Raw genomic sequence first — 19,348 nt, 5'->3', positions numbered from 1 at the left:
CTAGCTTATTTAAAGTCTTTATATATTGCTCATCAGAAATTCTTTTGTATTAGTTTTTAAAATATTACGTTAGGCCGGGCACGGTGACTCACGCCTGTAATCCCAGCACTTTGGGAGGCTGAAGCAGGTGGATCACCTGAAGTCAGGAGTTTGAGACCAAGCCTGACCAACGTGGGGAAACCCTGTCTCTACTAAAAATACAAATATTAGCCGGGAATGGTGGCACGCACCTGTAGTCCCAGCTACTCTGGAGGCTGAGGCAGGAGAATCTCTTGAACCCGGGAGGCGAAGTTTGCAGTAAGCCAAGATCACGCCACTGCACTCCAGCCCAGGTGACAGAGCAAGAAGACTCTGTCTCAAAATAAATAAATAAATAAATAAATAAAACAAACTATGGTCACTCGACTGCATTCCAGCCTGGGCGAGAGAGCAAGATCCTGTCTCTTAAAAAAATTTCATTATGGGTGGGGCGCGGTGGCGCACGCCTATAATCCCAGCGCTTTGGGAGGCCGAGGCAGGCGGATCACGAGGTCAAGAGATCGAGATCATCCTGGCTAACACGGTGAAACCCCATCTCTACTAAAAATACAAAAATTAGCTGGGCATGGTGGTGGGTGCGTATAGTCCCAGCTGCTCAGGAGGCTGAAGCAGGAGAATGATGTGAACCCAGGGAGCGGAGCTTGCAGTGAGCCAAGATTGCGCCACTGCATTGCAGACTGGGCAAAGAGTGCAACTCCGTCTCAAAAAAAAAAAAAAAGATTGCATTATGGCAGGGCCCGGTGGCTCACGCCTGTAATCTCAGCACTTTGGGAGAACGAGGCAGGCAGATCACCTGAAGTTAGGAGTTCGAGAGATCAGCCTGGCCAACATGGTGAAATCCTGTCTCTACTAAAAATACAGAAATTAGACCACCCTGGCCAACATGGTGAAACCCCATCTCTACTAAAAATACAAAAATTAGCCGGCTGTCGTGGTACGCACCTGTAATCCCAGCTACTCCATGCCACTGCACTCCAGCCTGGGCGACAGAGCAAGACCCTGTCTCAGAAAAAAAAAAAAAAAAAAAAAAAGCCAGGCGTGCTGGCTCACGCTTGTAATCCCAGCACTTTGGGAGGCCGAGGCGGGCGGATCACGAGGTCAGGAAATCGAGACCATGGTGAAACCCCATCTCTATTAAAAATATAAAAAAATTAGCCGGGCATGGTGGCAGGCGCCTGTAGTCCCAGCTACTCGGAGAGGCTGAGGCAGGAGAATGGCGTGAACCCGGGAGGCGGAGCTTGCAGTGAGCCGAGATCGCGCCACTGCACTCCAGCCTGGGCGACAGAGTGAGACTCTGTTTCAAAAAAAAAAAAAAAACAGAAAAAAAAAAAAAAGTAAAGGAAAGAAAATGGAAGAAGGTTACTGGAGAATCTCAGAGCGTGGTCAGGGCAGGCCTTCCAAGGAGGTGACAGGGACAGGGGCAGAAAGGGCTGCAGACACACCAAAGGGGCCCAGCCTGGAAGTGTGAGTGTGAATTGGTGGGAAGCCTTGCTTTTCAGGCCTTCTCTTGCATGTGCCTTTCCCCCAGCTTTCCTGCCTTTTCCAGCTCAAAATGCTCCTCCAGCCTGCAGGCAACCGCAGCCCCCGCTGTGTCCCAGGGACTCTCATCTTAGCTCCACTGTACTGAGATAAGCCTGAGGCTCCTGGGCCAATCCTGCCCCCAGGGCCTCATTCCTCAAATTCAGGACAGAGCTGCCAGGGAAGGATTCAAGCTCAAAAGACTAGAGACTTAGAGATAGCCCAGGGTTTCTCTGCCTCATTTTCTTTCCTTTTTTTTTTTTGTTGTTGTTATTGTTGTTGCTTTGAGACAGTCTTATTCTGTCACCCAGGCTGGAGTGCAGTGGCGCGATAGCTCACTGCAACCTCCACCTCCCAGATTCAAGCGATTCTTCTGCCTCAGCCTCCCGAGCAGCTGGGATAACAGGCACCCGCCACCGCACCCGGCTAATTTTTGTATTTTTAGTAGAGATGGGTTTTCGCCATGTTGGCCAGGCTGGTCTCGAACTCCTGACCTCAACTGATCTGCCAGCCTCGGCCTCCCAAAGTGCTGGGATTACAGGCGTGAACCACCGCACCTGCCTCATTTTCTGATTTTCCGGTGTTATTGGACCTCTGACTCCCCTGCCCAGAGCTCAGCTGCCTGGATCTCCCTGGGGCTGTCAAGAGCTGCCTCAGCGTCCCCCTGCCTCTGCTGTCCCCCTCGAGGCTCCCAGCCTCTGCTGAGGTTCTCCTGAGGTCCAAAGGTCAAAACAAGCCCAGGCTTCTTCCTAGGTCCTTGTGAATTCTTTGAGCACTGGGGCCAGAAGAGGCCTGTCCCCAGCCTCCTTCCCCCCTCCCATCTTCCCTGCAGCCCTTTCCCACCATGAGCTAGGCAGGACCAGGGCTGGACCGCACCAGAAAGCCCAGCTCCACCTGTAACGACAGCCCCCACAGGGACACTGGGAGACAACATCCAAGGGGAGGAGGGTAAGCCCGCAGGGTGGCCCACCAATCCAAGGCCACCTGGTGAAAGGTAAACGCACGCTGTAAACACTCAAAAGTCTCAGAAGGACACCCATCCCTTCCTCCTCCCCAGAGACTCTTTGTGATTGAGCCTCTGTCCCAATTGTCCCAGAAAATAGTGGGTGCTGTGGCTCATGTCTGCAACCCCAGCATTTTGGGAGGCCGAGGTGGGAGGATTCCTTGAGGCCAGGAGTTCAAGGCTGCAGTGAGGTGTGATTGCACCACTGCACTCCAGCCTGGATGACAGAGGGAGATGCTGACTCTAAAAAATAAAAATGAGGGCTGGACATGGTGGCTCACGCCTGTGATCTCAGCACTTTGGAGGCTGAGGCTGGAGGATCACTTGAAGTCAGGAGTTAAAGACCGGCCTGGCCAACATGGTGAAACCCCATCTTTTTTTCGTTGTTGTTTCTTTTTTGAAATGGAGTCTCTCTCTGTCGCCCAGGCTGAAGTGCAGGGGCGCGATCTTGGCTCACTGCAACCTCCGTCTCCCGGGTTCAAGCAATTCTCTGCCTCAGCCTCCCGAGTAGCTGGGATTATAGGCGCCTATCACCATATCCGGCTAATTTTTGTATTCTTAGTAGAGATGGGGTTTCACCATCTTGGCCAAGCTGGTCTTGAACTCCTGACCTCGTGATCCACTCGCCTTGGCCTCCCAAAATGCTGGGATTACAGCGTGAGCCACCGTGCCTGGCTGAGGAAACCCCATCTCTACTAAAAATACAAAAATGATCTGGGCATGTGGCAGATGCCTGTAATCCCAGCTACTCTGGAGGCTGAGGGAGGAGGCTCACTTGAACCCAGGAGGCAGACATTGCAGTGAATCGAGATTGTGCCACTGCACTTCAGCCAGGGCGACAAACTCAGACTTGGTCTGAAAAAAAAATAAAATAAAAAAATAAAAATGAAAATGAGGCCAGGTGCAGAGGTTCACGCCTGTAATCCCAGCACTTTGAGAGGCCGAACCGAGTGGATCACTTGAGGTTAGAAGTTCAAGATCAGGCTGGTCAACATGGAGAAACCCCATTTCTACTAAAAATACAAAAATTAGCTGGGCATGGTGGTTCAAGACTGTAACCCCAGCTACTCAGGAGGCCGAGGCAAGAGAATTGCTTGAGCCGGGGAGGCAGAGGTTGCAGTGAGCCGAGATCGGGCAGCTGCACTCCAGCCTGGGCGATAGAGAAAGACTCTGACTTCAAAAAAAATAAAATAATGCCGGGCGCGGTGGCTCACGCTTGTAATCCCAGCACTTTGGGAGGCCGAGGCGGGCGGATCACGAGGTCAGGAGATCGAGACCACGGTGAAACCCCGTCTCTACTAAAAATACAAAAAAAAATTAGCCAGGCGTGGTGGCGGGCACCTGTAGTCCCAGCTACTTGGAGAGGCTGAGGCAGGAGAATGGCGTGAACCCGGGAGGCGGAGCTTGCAGTGAGCCGAGATCGCGCCACTGCACTCCAGCCTGGGCGACAGAGCGAGACTCCGTCTGAAAGAAATAAAAATAAATAAATAAATAAAATAATACAAAATAAGTCCGGGCGCCGTGGCTCACGCCTGTAATCCTAGAACTTTGGGAGGCTGAGGCGGGCAGATCACGAGGTCAGGAGATCGAGACCATCCTGGCTAACATGGTAAAACCCTGTCTCTACTAAAAATACAAAAAATTAGCCAGGCACGGTGGCGGGCGCCTGTAGTCCCAGCTACTCGGGAGGCTGAGGCAGGAGAATGGCATGAACCTGGGAGGCAGAGCTTGCAGTCAGCTGAGATTGCGCCACTGCACTCCAGCCTGGGCGACAGAGCAAGACTCCATCTCAAAAATAAAAATAAAAATAAATAAATAAAAATGAAAAAAATCATACATTGAAAATGGAGGGAGCCACTAGTCCCTCTTGCCCTTCATGGTCTGCCCCAGCCATGCTGGCCTGACCAGGAGTGCTCCTGCCTCAAGGCCTTTGCAGGTACTATGGCTCCTGCCTGGAGTGCCCTTCCCCAGATTGCCCCATGGCTTCCTCCTCCGGCATCCTCTGGCTCTACAGGAAGGCCACAACATCCAAGAGCTCCCGCTAAGCACCCCAGCTAAATCCCAACCACATACACACACCTCTACCCCATTACCTCTATCCCGTCCCCCGGCTTATTTCCACCGCAATACTTACCACTCTCAGATTCTTTTTTTTTTTTTTTTTTTTTGAGACAAGAGTCTCACTCTGTCCCCCAGGCTGGAGTGCAATCCCCATTCACTGCAACCTCCGCCTCCCAGGTTCAAGTGACTCTCCTGCCTCAGCCTCCCGAGTAGCTGGGACCAAAGGCGTGCACCACCATGCCCAGCTAATTTTTGTATTTTTTGTAGAGGTAGGATTTCATCATGGTGGCCAGGCTGGTCTCAAACTCTCAGGCTCAAGCAATCCTCCCATCTCAGCCTTTCAAAGCGCTAAGATTACAGGCATGAGCCACCATGCCTGGCAATTGTTGGGTTTTATTTTGTTTTGTTTTGTTTTTTGAAGCAAAGTTTCGCTCTTGCTGCACAGGCTGGAGTGCAATGGCATGATCTCGGCTCACTGCAACCTCTGCCTCCCGGGTTCAAGTGATTCTCCTGGGTTCAAACGATTCTCCTGCCTCAGCCTCCCGAGTAGCTGGGATCACAGGCATGTGCCACCACATTCAGTTAATTTTGTATTTTCAGTAGAGATGGGGTTTCACCATGTTGGTCAGGCTGGTCTTGAACTCCCAACCTCAGGTGATCCACCCACCTCGGCCCCCCAAAGTGGTGGGATTACAGGGGTGAGCCACCGCGCCTGCCCAATTTTTTTTTAGTAGTTTTATTTATGTTTATAGGGAATACATCTGCAAGAGGTGGTGGTTACTCTTTTTTTTTTTCTTGAGAGGGAGTCTCACTCTGTCACCCAGACTGGAGTGCAGTGGTACAATCTCTACTCACTGCAAGCTCTGCCTCCCAGGTTCACGCCATTCTCCTGCCTCAGCCTTCCGAGTAGCTGGGACTACAGGCGCCCGCCACCACGTCCGGCTAATTTTTTATATTTTTAGTAGAGATGGGGTTTCACCGTGTTAGCCAGGATGGTCTCAATCTCCTGACCTCGTGATCCGCCCACCTCGGCCTCCCAAAGTGCTGGGATTACAGGCGTGAGCCACCATGCCAGGCCTTTTTTTTTTTTTTTTTTTGAGACGGAGTTTTGCTCTTATTGCCCAGGCTAGAGTGCAGTGGTGCAATCTCAGCTCACTGCAACCTCCACCTTCTGGTTTCAAGTGATTCTCCTGCCTCAGCCTCCCAAGTCGCTGGGATTACAGGCCCCTGCCACCACCACCAGCTAATTTTTTTTGTATTTTTAGTAGAGATGGGGTTTTACCACGTTCATCAGGCTGGTATCGAACTGCTGACCTCGTGATCCACACACCTCAGCCTCCCAAAGTGCTGGGATTGCAGACATGAGCCACCATGCCCAGCTAATTTTTGATTTTTTTTTTTTTTTTTTTTTGAGACGAAGTTTCGCTCTTGTTGCCCAGGCTGGAGCACCATGGCGCAATCTCAGCTCACTGCAACCCCCGCCTCCCGGGTTCAAGCAGTTCTCCCGCCTGAGCCTTCCAAGTACCTTGGATTACAGGCGACTGCCACCACACCCGGCTAATTTTTCTATATTTAGTAGAGATGAGGTTTCATCATGTTGACCAGGCTGGTCTTGAACTTTTGACCTCAAGTGATCCACCCGCCTCAGCCTCCCAAAGTGCTGGGATTACTGCGCCCTGCCACATATGCTATCTGTTTTGAGAATCCTCTCATGCAAAGCAAGGGGCCCCAGGAGCTGACCCGCCATCTCCATGCTCAGTCACCTCTTGACGGACATGTAGGGTGTTTTCGGCTTTGGCTGCAACAATAATGGCACATGGGAGGTTTCACACTCATGGACAGGACCCTGTAGGGAGGATCCCTGGAAGAGGAGGTCCCACGAGAAGGTCCATGCTGCTGTGTTCAGAAAGCAATCCTGGGTCTCCCCCTGAGAAAACCCCCCAAAGAGGGACCGAGATAGATGATGTGGGAGAACAAGGCACTGGATGACTTTTTTTTTTTTTTTTTTTTTGAGTAGGAGTCTCACTCTGTCATCCAGGCTGGAGTGCAGTGATGCAATCTCAACTTACTGCAAACTCCGCCTCCTGAGTTCAAGCAATTCTCCTGCCTCAGCCGCTCGAGTAGCTGGGATTACAGGTGCCCGCCACCACGCCTGGCTAATTTTTGTATTTTTAGTAGACACAAGGTTTCACCATGTTGGCCAGGATGGTCTCGAACTCCTGACCTCGTGATCCGCCTGCCTCAGCCTCCCAAAGTGCTGGGATTACAGTTGTGAGCCACTGTGCTCAGCCTGGTTGACTCTTTCATCTTCTTCAAACTTTGATGTGGTTTCTGAGTTTGTTTTTGTTTTGTTTCACAAAGCACACATATTTCACAGTGATGATCAACCAGAAGCAGAAATAAAACTAGATTTCTTATTTTTTTATTTTTTATTTTTTTCGAGACGGAGTCTTGCTCTGTTGCCTGGGCTGGAGTGCAGTGGCACGATCTTGGCTCACTGCAAGCTCTGCCTCCCGGGTTCATGCCATTCTCCTGCCTCAGCCTCCCAAGTAGCTGGGACTACAGGCCCCCGCCACCACGCCTGGCTAATTTTTTTGTATTTTTAGTAGAGACGGGGTTTCACCATGTTAGCCAGGATGGTCTCGATCTCCTGACCTCGTGATCCGCCCACCTCGGCCTCCCAAAGTGCTGGGATTACAGGCGTGAGCCACCGCGCCCGGCCATAATTATTGTATTTTTAGTAGAGACAGGGTTTCACCATGTTGGGCAGGCTGGTCTAGAACTCCTGACCTCCAGTGATGTGGCCCTCTTGGCCTCCCAAAGTGCTGAGATGACAGGCGTGAGCCACAGCACCTGGCCTAAAACTAGATTTCTTTTTTTTTTTTTTTTTGAGACGGAGTCTTGCTCTGTCACCCAGACTGGAGTGCAGTGGCACGAGCTGGGCTCACAGCAAGCTCCGCCTCCCAGGCTAAAACTAGATTTCTAGGCCGGGCGCGGTGGCTCACGCTTGTAATCCCAGCACTTTGGGAGGCCGAGGCGGGCAGATCACGAGGTCAGGAGATCGAGACCATGGTGAAACTCCGTCTCTACTAAAAATACAAAAAATTAGCCGGGCGTGGTGGCGGGCGCCTGTAGTCCCAGCTACTCGGAGAGGCTGAGGCAGGAGAATGGCGTGAACCCGGGAGGCGGAGCTTGCAGTGAGCCGAGATTGCGCCACTGCACTCCAGCCTGGGCGACAGAGCGAGACTCCGTCTCGAAAAAAAAAAAAAATAAAAAAAAATAAAACTAGATTTCTAAATAAGCTTTGTGATTAAATATTAATATTTATACTTTTCAGCATATACTTACAAGAATGGGGCTGGGCGTGGTGGCTCATACCTGTACTTCCAGCACTTTGAGAGTCCGAGGCCGGCAGATCACGAGGTCAAGAGTTCGAGACCATCCTGGTCAACATCGTGAAACCCCATCTCTACTAAAAATACAAAAAGTAGCTGAGTGTGGTGGTGTGCACCTGTAGACCCAGCTACTCAGCAGGCTGAGGCAGGAGAATCGCTTGGACCCGGGAGGTGGAGGTTGCAGTGAGCCGAGATTGTCCCAATGCACTCTAGCCTGGGCGACAGAACGAGACTCCGTCTCAAAAAAATAATGGAAAGCAGGGATTTTGATAGATATCTGCATGCCTATGTCGGTAGTACCTTGATTCCCAACAGCCACAAGGTAGAAGCAGTCCCAGTGGCTATGGACAGATGACTGGGTGAACACAGCATGGCCTGTGCACACGCTGGAATATGAGGCAGCCATGAAAAGGAGCGAGGCTCTCACTCAGGCCACAAAGCGGATGCAGTTTGAGGATGTTACACTCAGCAGGAGGCGCTGGACACAAAAGGACACATCTTGTGTGATCCAATCCTAGGAGGTCCCTCGAGTCCTCAGATTCACAGAGACACAAAGTAGGATGGGGGCTGCCAGGAGCTGGGGAGGGGAATGGGGAGTGAGCGTTTCATGCGGGCAGAATTTCAGTTTGCAAAGATGAGAAAGTTCTGGAGGTGATGGTGGTGATGGTGGCACAACCGTGTGAATGAGTTTAACACCTCTGAACTGTGCAATTAAAATGGTTAAGACGGTCGGCTTTATATTATGCATGTTTTACCACAACCAAATAAATCAATGTTCATAAAACCAGGGAGTTAGAAGAGCGCTTTGGTTAGCGCCAGCTTCACAGGCAGAGGCCTCAGGGGTCCGCTGGGCGCCCACACTCAGACAAATCTAGGCATGATATAATGCTCTGTGGTTGCTGTCTTAAAATTCCTAAAAATTGGCTGGGTGCGGTGGCTCACACCTGTAATCCCATCACTTTGGGAGGCCCAGGCGGGCGGATCAGCTGAGGTCAGGAGTTCGAGACCAGCCTGACCAACATGGTGAAACTTCGTCTCTACTGAAAAAACAAAAATTAGCTGGGCGTGGTGGCGCATGCCTGTAGATCCAGCTACTTGGGAAGCTGAGGCAGGAGAATTTGCTTGAACGCAGGAGGCGGAGGTTGCAGTAAGCTAAGATCGTGCCACTGCACTCCAGCCTGGGCGAGAGAGCAAGACTCTGTCTCTTAAAAAAAAAAAAAAAAAGGCCAGGCTGTGGTGGCTCACGCCTGTAATCCCAGAACTTTGGGAGGCCGAGGCAGGCGGATCACCTGAGGTCGGGAGTTTGAGACCAGCCTGACCAACATGGAGAAACCCCATCTCTACTAAAAATACAAAATTAGCCGGGCGTGGTGGCACATGCCTGTAATCCCAGCTACTTGGGAGGCTGAGGCAGGAGAATCGCTTGAACCCAGGAGGCAGAGGTTGTGGTGAGCCGAGATAGCGCCATTGTATTCCAGACTGGGCAACAAGAGCAAAAAAAAAAAACTCTGTCTTAGAAAAAAAAAAAATTTCTAAACATTTTTAAACAAAGGGCCCTGTATTGTCATTCTGAGCTTCGCCTCAAAGATTCTGTAGCCAGGCTTGTTTTGGGGAAAGGATGGGGAGGCCTCCTTCCAGGGTCAGGGGCGTTGGGCGCTGCGGAGGGATATCCACCCCTCCCAGAGAGGAGAGAGTGCGACCCGCTCAGGAAGTGGGTTCCTGACATGACAAGGAAGGAAGTTGGGGGGGGCATCTTAAAATAGCATCACCCAACCACCCGGTCAGAGGTGCGGGGAGAGGGCAGGGCCAGGGCAGGGGACCCTCCTAGCGACCTTCCCTGCAGGCACCCAGCGCCATCCCCCTCGAGACAACCAGACCCAGCACCCTCTGCTCCTCCCAGCCCACCAGGAATTGGGTTATTTAACTTATTTATTTATTTCTTTATTTTCTTTTTCTTTTGAGATGGAGTCTCACTCTGTCACCCAGGCTGGAGTGCAGTGGTGCGATCTCAGCTCACTGCAACCTCCGCCACCTGGGTTCAAGCGACTCTTCTGCCACAGCCTCCCGAGTAGCTGGGATAACAGGCACCCGCCACCGCACCCGGCTAATTTTTGTATTTTCAGTAGACATGGGATTTCACCATATTGGCCAGTCTGGTCTCAACTCTTGACCTCAAGTGATCCACCCACCTTGGCCTCCCAAAGTGCTGGGATTACAGGCGTGAGCCACCGCGCCCGGCCTATATATATATATTTTTGAGATGGAGTCTTGCTCCCTCGCCCAGGCTGGGGTGCAGAGGCGCAATCTTAGCTCACTGCAACCTCCGCCTTCCAGGTTCAAGCGATTCTCCTGCCTCAGCCTCCCAAGTAGCTAGGATTACAGGTGCCCGCCAACCAACCTGGCTAATTTTTGTATTTTTAATAGAGACAGGATTTCACCATGGTGGCCAGGCTGATCTCAAACTCCTGACCTCAGGTGATCCACCCACCTAGGCCTCCCAAAGTGCTGGGATTACAGATGTGAGCCACCTCACCCGGCCATAATTGCCTCTTAAAGAGAAACAAGTCAGATTGGATTTGAGCGCACCCTCAGGACGTCATTTGAACCTAATAATCTCTTTAAAAAGTCCTGTCTTGGCGGGGGCCAAGCACAGTGGCTCAAGCCTGTAATCCAAACACTTTGAGAGGCCAAGGCAGGAGGATCACTGGTGCCCAGGAGTTTGAAACTAGTGTGGGCAACAGAGTGAGACCCCATCTCTACCAAAAAAAAATTTTTTTGGTTAGCCAGGTGTCGGGCCACATGCCTGTGGTCTGAGCTACTCAGGAGCCCAATGTGGGAGGATCGCCTGAGCCCAGGAGTTTGAGGCTGTGGTGAGCCGTGATCAGCTCCCACTGCACTCCAGCCTGGGCCACAGAGAGAGAATTCCTATCTCCATGCTGAGTGCCTTAGGTCACGCCTATAATCCCAGCAGTTTGGCAGGCAGAGTGGGAGGATCACTTGAGCCTTACGAGTTCAAGACCAACCTGGGGCTGGGCGCAGTGACTCACGCCCATAATCCCAGCACTTTGGTAGGCCCAGGCGGGCGGATCACGAGGTTAGGAGATCAAGACCATCCCGGCTAACACAGTGAAACCCCGTCTCTACTAAAAATACAAAAAATTAGCCGGGCGTGGTGGCGGGCGCCTGTAGTCCCAGGTGCTCGGGAGACTGAGACAGGAGAATGGTGTGAACCTGGGAGGCAGAGCTTGCAGTGAGCCGAGATCGCACCACCACACTCCAGCCTGGGCGACAGAGCGAGACTCTGTCTCAAAAAGCAAACAAACAAAAATTAGCCAGGCATGGTGTCAGGAAGCTGAGGCAGGAGAATGGTGTGAACGCAGGAGGCAGAGCTTGCAGTGAGCCGAGATTGCGACGCTGCACTCTAGCCTAGGCGACAAAGCAAGACTCCGTCTCAAAAAAAAAGACCAACCTGGGCAACTAAGAGAGACCTCTGTCCCTGCAAAAAAAAAAAAAAAAATTTTTTTTTGAGACGGAGTCTGGCACTGTCACCCAGGCTAGAATGCATTGGCGTGATCTCGGGGTTCACGTGATTCTCCTGCCTCAGCCTCCCGAGGAGCTGGGATTACAGGTGTCCACCACCACACCTGGCTAATTTTTTGTATTTTTAGTAGAGATGGGGTTTCACCGTGTTAGCCAGGGTGGTCTCGATCTCCCGACCTCGTGATCCACCTGCCTTGGCCTCCCAAAGTGCTGGGATTACAGGCGTGAGCCACCGCGCCTGGGCGACAGACTCCATTTTTGACCCCAGTGTTAGCACAGAGCTTTTTAACTTCCGCACTGCTGATCAGGGAGTGTGATTGTTCTCTGTTGCCAGCACTGTCTCCCGCCCACCCAAGCCGAGTGTGGTGGGTGTGGACCTTCTGGGAAAGGGTGTAAACACGTGCTTAGATCCAGCCGGAAGCCCCGTGACTGGGGCACAGCTGCCTTTGGTCGGTAGGTGGCAACCGTGTCTGCTTGATCTTGGGAGGGTCCGGGAGGCTGGTGCAGGGCTCCCAGCAGAGGCGGGGGCGATCCCACTTGCCTTGCCGGGATGACAGCAACAAGTGCTGCCCACGTGCGTGTTGGACAATAGGGATACCGCAGAGAACGAAAGTCCAGCCCGGGCAGCACAGCAAGACCTCAACTCTACAAAAATTCCAACCACAACAAAAATTAGCCGGGCGTGACAGGACACACCTGTGGTCCCAGCTACATGGGAGGCTGAGGTGGGAGGATCGCTTGAGCCCGGGAGTCAGAGGCCGCAGTGAGCTATGACTGCACAACTGCACTCCAGCCTGGGTGGCAGAGGCAGATCTTGTCTCAAAAAAACAAAAAACAAAAAACACACCAAAGCCAGGCACGGTGGCTCATGCCTGTAATCCTAACACTTTAGGTGGCTGAGGCGGGAGGATCACCTGAGGTCAGGAGTTCCAGACCAGCCTGGCCATCATGGCGAACTCCCATCTCTACTAAAAATCCAAAAATTAGCCGGGCATGGTGGCAGGCGCCTGTAATTGCAACTACTCAGGAGGCTGAGGCACAAGAATCGCTTGAACCCGGGAGGCGGAGGTTGCAGTGAACCGAGATGGCATCAGTGCACTCCAGCTTGGGAGACAGAGTGAGATTCCATCTCAAAAACAAAACAAAAAACACCAAAACATCTTGCCCCGGTGGAGCTGAAATAAGTGAGACATCCTTGGCCGGGCGCGGTGGCTCACGCCTATAATTCCAGCACTGTGGGAGGCCGAGGTGGGCGGATCATGAGGTCAGGAGATGGAGACCATCCTGGCTAACATGGTGAAATCCCGTTTCTACTAAAACTATAAAAAATTAGCCAGGCGTGGTGGCAGGCGCCTGTAGTCCCAGCTATTCGGGAGACTGAGGCAGGAGAATCACTTGAACCCGGGAGGCGGAGGTTGCACTGAGCCAAGATTATGCCACTGCACTCCAGCCTGGGTGATAGAGCGAGACTCTGTCTCAAAACAAACAAACAAACAAATCAGAAAGTTAATGGGATGCTGACGCAAAGAAACAGAAGCTGAACAAGGTGGTGACAGGGAAGTTGATGTTGATTTTGGCCTGAGCCATGTGGAAACAGACAGAGGGTCTTGAGGGGAACTCTTCTCCTTTTTTGGATGGATTCCTGTTTTGTTTTGTTTTGTTTTGTTTTGTTTTTTGAGACGGAGTCTTGCTCTGTCGCCCAGGCTGGAGTGCAGTGGCGAAATCTCGGCTCACTGCAAGCTCCGCCTCCTGGGTTCACGCCATTCTCCTGCCTCAGCCTCTCCGAGTAGCTGGGACTACAGGCGCCCGCCACCACGCCCGGCTAATTTTTTGTATTTTTAGTAGAGACGGGGTTTCACCGTGGTCTCGATCTTCTGACCTCGTGATCCGCCTGCCTCGGCCTCCCAAAGCGCTGGGATTACAAGCGTGAGCCACCGCGCCCGGCCTTGTTTTATTTTTTTAACTTTATTAATTGTTTCCTGTTTTCATCACACTTTGTCTAAAACTATTTCTTTTTTGTTTTTGAGACAGAGTTTTGCTCTTGTTGCCCAGGCTGGAGTACAGTGGCACAATCTTGGCTCACTGCATCCTCTGCCTCCCAGGTTCAAGTGATTCTCCTGCCTCAGCCTCCCGAGTAGCTGGGACTACAGGTGCCCGCCACCATGCCCGGCTAATTTTTTGTATTTTTAGTAGAGACAGGGTTTTTCCACGTTAGCCAGGCTGGTCTCGAACTCCTGATCTCATGATCCGCCTGCCTTGGTCTCCCAAAGTGCTGGGATTACAGACGTGAGCCACCACGCCCTGCCTAAAATATTTTTTTTATAATTAAAAACATTGTTTCTTAGCCAGACCCTGTGGCTCATGCCTATAATCTTAGGACTTTGATTTTTTGTTTTTGCTTTTGTCTTTGAGATGGAGTTTCCCTCGTTGCCCAGGCTGGAGTGCAATGGCGCGATCTTGGCTCACTGCAACCTCTCCTCCCGGGTTCAAGCAATTCTCCTGCCTCAGCCTCCTGAGTAGCTGGGACTACAGGCATGCACCACCACACCTGGCTGATTTTTCATATTTCTAGTACAGATGGGGTTTCACCATGTTAGTCACGTTGGTCTTGAACTCCTGACCTCAGGTGATCCACCCGCCTCAGCCTCCCGAGGTGTTGGCATTACAGGCGTGAGCCACCACGCTGGCTTTCTTTCTTTCTTTTTTTTTTTCTGAGACGGAGTCTCACTCTGTCACCCAGGCTGGTGTGCAGTGGCACCATCTCCGCTCACTGAAAGCTCTGCCTTCCGGGTTCACGCCATTCTCCTGCCTCAGCCTCCTGAGTAGCTGGGACTACAGGTGCCCGCCACCACGCCCTGCTAATTTTTTGTATTTTTTTTAGTAGAAACGGAGTTTCACCGTGTTAGCCAGGATGGTCTCCATCTCCTGACCTCATGATCCACCTGCCTTGGCTTTCCAAAGTGATGGGATTACAGGTGTGAGCCACCGCGCCCGGCCTCTGTACTTTTTTTCTATTGGCTGGGGTTGGGTCGCACAGTCTAAACTAATTTTGGTTGGCTAAACATTTGATTTTTTTTAGATAGGGTGGGTATGTAAAAGAAAGGGGAGGCCGGGCATGGTGGCTCACGCCTGTAATCGCAGCACTTTGGGAGCCCGAGGTGGGCGGATCACAAGGTCAGGAGATCGAGACCATCCTGGCTAACACGGTGAAACCCCGTCTCTACTAAAAATACAAAAAGTTAGCTGGGCGTGGTGGCGGGCACCTGTAGTCCCAGCTACTCGGGAGGCTGAGGCAGGAGAATGGCGTGAACCCCGGAGGCGAAGCTTGCAGTGAGCGGAGATCCCGCCACTGCACTCCAGCCTTGGCAACAGAGCCAGACTCCGTCTCAAAAAAAAAAAAAAAGAAAAAGAAAAAGAAAGTGGAGAGAATGGGGAAAGGGGGTGTCTGTGATGAGCTAGAAAGTTAGTCTTTTTTTAAAATAAGGAAAGGAATGTAAGCTGATGCTGATAATGCTTGGTATTGAGGCGTGTCTAGGCATTTAACAAAGGCAAAAAGGAAAAAGGAGAAAAAGGAGGGAAAGGAGGGGTGCTATGAATTAAAGCATAAAAGATTGATCAGACTATTTGAAGAGAAACCCCATTATATCCCACAACTAGAACCCCTGGCCTGAAGTGATCCACCCGCCTCAGCCTCCCAAAGTGCTGGGATTACAGGCGTGAGTCACCACTCCCGGTCTTATTTTTATTTTATTTTATTTTATTTTATTTACTTTTTTAGAGTCTCACTCTGTCATACAGGCTGGAGTGCAGTGGCACAATCTCAGCTCACTGCAACCTCCACCTCACGGGTTCAAGCTGTTCTCCTGCCTCAGCCTCCTGAGTAGCTGAGATTACAGGCAAGCGCCACCATATCCGGCTAATTCTTGTATTTTTGGTAGAGATGGGGTTTCACCATGTTGGTCAGGCTGGTCTCAAACTCCTGACCTTGTGATCCGCCCAGCCTCCCAAAGTACTGGGATTACAGGCATAAGCCACCATGCCTGGCCTATTTTTTTTTCTCTTTTTTTTTTTTAGACAGAGTCTTGCTCTGTTGCCCAGGCTGGAGTGCAGTGGCGCAATCTCAGCTTACTGCAAGCTCCACCTCCTGGGTTCACCCCATTGTTCTGCCTCAGCCTCCCGAGTAGCTGGGACTACAGGCGCCCGCCACCACTCCCAGCTAACTTTCTGTGTGTTTAGTAGAGACGGGGTTTCACCGTGTTAGCCAGGCTGGTCTCGAACTCCTGGCCTCAGGAAATCTGCCCACCTCAGCCTCGCAAAGTGCTGGGATTACAGGCGTGAGCCACCGCGCCCTGCCCAGGCCTCTTTTTTTAAAGACAGGACCTCCCTCTGTTGCCCAGGCTGGAGTGCAGTAATGCTGATCAAAGCCAACTGCAGTCTTTTTTTTTTTTTTTTTTTTTTTTTGAGACGGAGTCTCGCTCTGTCCCCCAGGCTGGAGTGCAGTGGCGCGATCTCGGCTCGCTGCAAGCTCCGCCTCCTGGGTTCACGCCATTCTCCTGCCTCAGCCTCTCCGAGTAGCTGGGACTACAGGCGCCCGCCACCACGCCCGGCTAATTTTTTTTGTATTTTTAGTAGAGACGGGGTTTCACCGTGGTCTCGATCTCCTGACCTGGTGATCCGCCCGCCTCGGCCTCCCAAAGTGCTGGGATTACAAGCGTGAGCCACCGCGCCCGGCCTCCAACTGCAGTCTTGACCTCTTGGGTTCAAGTGATCCTGCCACCTCAGCCTCCCGAGTAGCTGGGACCACAGGTGCACACCACACCTTGTTATTAAAATTTTTGTGTAGAGACAAGGTCTCACTATGTTGCCCAGGCTGGTCTTAAATTCCTGGGCTCAAGCGATCCTTCCACCTTGGCCTCCCAAAGTGCTGGGATTACAGGCTTGAGCCCCTGAGCTTGGTCCTGGTCATTTCTTGACTGCCTGTCGCTTGTGGCCACCCAGCCCGCCAGTGGCTGACTTAGGCTTCTGGCTGATTCTCTGCGGCCACTAAGCCCACACTTGGGGAACCGACTCCGTGATTTTGCAACATTTTGATGCTGGACCCTGACCCGTTACTGAGTCGGGAGGGTCACGTTGTTTGTTTTTTCTTTTGAGACGGTCTGGCTGTCACCCAGGCTGGAGTGAAGTGGCACTGGTGTGATCTGAGCTCACTGCAACCTCTGCCTCCTGGGCTCAAGCCATCCTTCTGCCGCAGCCTCCAGGCATGTAGCTGAGACTACAGGCGCCACCACACCTAGCTATGTTGTTTTTTTTTTTTTTTAAAGAAAGAGACAAGGTCTCCCTATGTTGCCCAGGGCAATCTCAAATTCCTAGACTCAAGCAATCCCTCCGCCTCGGCCTCCCGAAGTCCTGGGATTACAGGTGTGAGCCAGCACACCGGCTGTGGGTCACATTACTTTTGAAAAGTTCTGGATAAAGAACAATGTCGGCCGGGCGCGGTGGCTCAAGCCTGTAATCCCAGCACTTTGGGAGGCCGAGGCGGGCGGATCACGAGGTCAGGAGATCGAGACCATCCTGGCTAACAGGGTGAAACCCCGTCTCTACTAAAAATACAAAAAATTAGCCGGGCGTGTTGGCGGGCGCCTGTAGTCCCAGCTACTCGGGAGGCTGAGGCAGGAGAATGGCGTGAACCCGGGAGGCGGAGCTTGCAGTGAGCCGAGATCGCGCCACTGCACTCCAACCTGGGGGCAGAGCAAGACTCCGTCTCAAAAAAAAAAAAAAAAAAAAGAACAATGTCAATTAAAAAAGGGGTCCCATCAGTAGAGGCTGAAATCATGACTGAAACTAGCTTAAGCCCCAAAGCAAAACAAAAACCCGAGAGAAGGCTGGGCATGGGGGCTCTCGCTGTAATCCCAGCATTTTGGGAGGCTGAGGCGGGTAGATCACCAGAGGTCAGGAGTTTGAGACCAGCCTGGCCAACATGGTGTACTAAAAATACAAAAATTAGCAAGCTGGAGCGCAGTGGCACAATCATAGCTCACTTCAGCCTTGACCTTCTGGACTCCAGTGATCCTCCCACCTCAGCCTCCTGAGTAGCTGTCCTAGCTGTCCCAGTTACTCAGTGCCCCACCAGACCCAGCAATTCTTTTTTTTTTTTTTGCAGAGATGGCGGTGTGTGTCTCAAATTCCTGACGTCAGGCAAACCTCATGTGTCAGCCTCCCAAAGTGCTGGAATTACAGGCATGAGCCACCATGCCTGGCCTAGATTCATTTTTTTAGATGCAGAAAATCTGGGCTTTGGATTTAATGACTTACCAAATAAAGGCTGTCTTTTTTTTTTTTTTTAAACAAATCAGCAAAACAGGGGTTCTTGGCTAGTTTGCATGAAGCATCCAGTGATGGAGAGATGTGTATTTAAGCTAAAAAAAGAAAAAGTGAAACTCACAGCAGTCTGAGTTTTTATTCAGAAAAGTAAAAAAGAAAGCAACTGAGAGCGAAATAGTTTCCTGGAATGCTGTTGTTTTTTTGTTTGTTTTTTTTTAGATGGAGTCTCACTCTTGTCGCCCAGGCAACAGAGTGCAATGGTGCGATCTCAGCTCACTGCAACCTTCATCTCCTGGGTTCAAGTGATTCTTCTGCCTCAGCCTCCCCAGTAGCTGGGATTATAAGCCCCTGCCACCAGGCCTGGCTAATTTTTGTATTTTTAGTAAAGACAGGGTTTCGCCATGTTGGCCAGGCTGGTCTTGAACTCCTGACCTCAGGTGATCCACCCACCTTGGCCTCTCAAAGTGCTGGGATTACAGGCATGACCCACTGCACCCGACCTTGAAATGCACTTTCTTTGAAACACCACGTCCTCCCCTTTCTCACCATAAACTCCCTCACACTCTGCAAGTTTACCTAACTGTATGTGTCTATCTAATTATGTGATTACCTAAAAGTTCCAGGAGCAGGCTGGGCACGGTGGCTCACGCCTGTAATCCCAGCAGTTTGGGAGGCCGAGGCGGGTGGATCACCTGAGGTCAGGAGTTCCAGACCAGCCTGACCAACATGGAGAAACCCCGTCTCTACTAAAAATACAAAATTAGCCGGGCATGGTGGCGCGTGCCTGTAATCCCAGCTATTCGGGAGGCTGAGGCAGGAGAATCACTTAAACCTGGGAGGCGGAGGTTGCGGTGAGCCGAGATTGTGCTGCTGCACTCCAGCCTGGGCAACAACAGCGAGACTGTCTCAAGAAAAAAAAGAAAAAAGAAAGAAAGTTCCAGGAGCTACTCTGGAGACAGACCAAGCACCGAGACCCACCTGCAAAATCCCAGAGATTTCCTCAAGGCAGCCTGCAACCCGGCCCTTATTAGGATGAGGCCAGCCTGCGCTTTTAAGTCACCAAAATTCACGAACACACAGAGCTTATACTCAGCACCTCCCCTGCACACCCACCATTCCCAGTTCCCCTTTTTTAGCTCCTCACCCCAGCCTCAAGTTTGAAGGGGTTTCTGGAGGCCTAAACCAGCTGCTTCCCCCCTGCGAACTCTAAAAATGAAGTCACCTCCCTTTCACTGCACTTTTTCCTCCTTACTGGTTCGGCAAGACTGGCATCTGAGCCTGAGCTGGTTACAGCCAGGCGCTGTCAAGTTGTTGGGGGAGGGGATGACAAATTCCATCCTGTTGAGAACCACTTGGTTAAACCTGTCCAACTGGAAGGAGTAACAAACTGCTCATAAAATGTGCATGTTTTGGTGAAACCCCTTCTCGACTAAAAGTACAAAAACTAGCCAGAAATCGCTTGAACTCGGGA

This window comes from Nomascus leucogenys, chromosome 17, assembly GCF_006542625.1.
Source record: "Nomascus leucogenys isolate Asia chromosome 17, Asia_NLE_v1, whole genome shotgun sequence".
Lineage (NCBI taxonomy): Eukaryota > Metazoa > Chordata > Mammalia > Primates > Hylobatidae > Nomascus > Nomascus leucogenys.
This window is presented reverse-complemented; position numbering follows the sequence as displayed.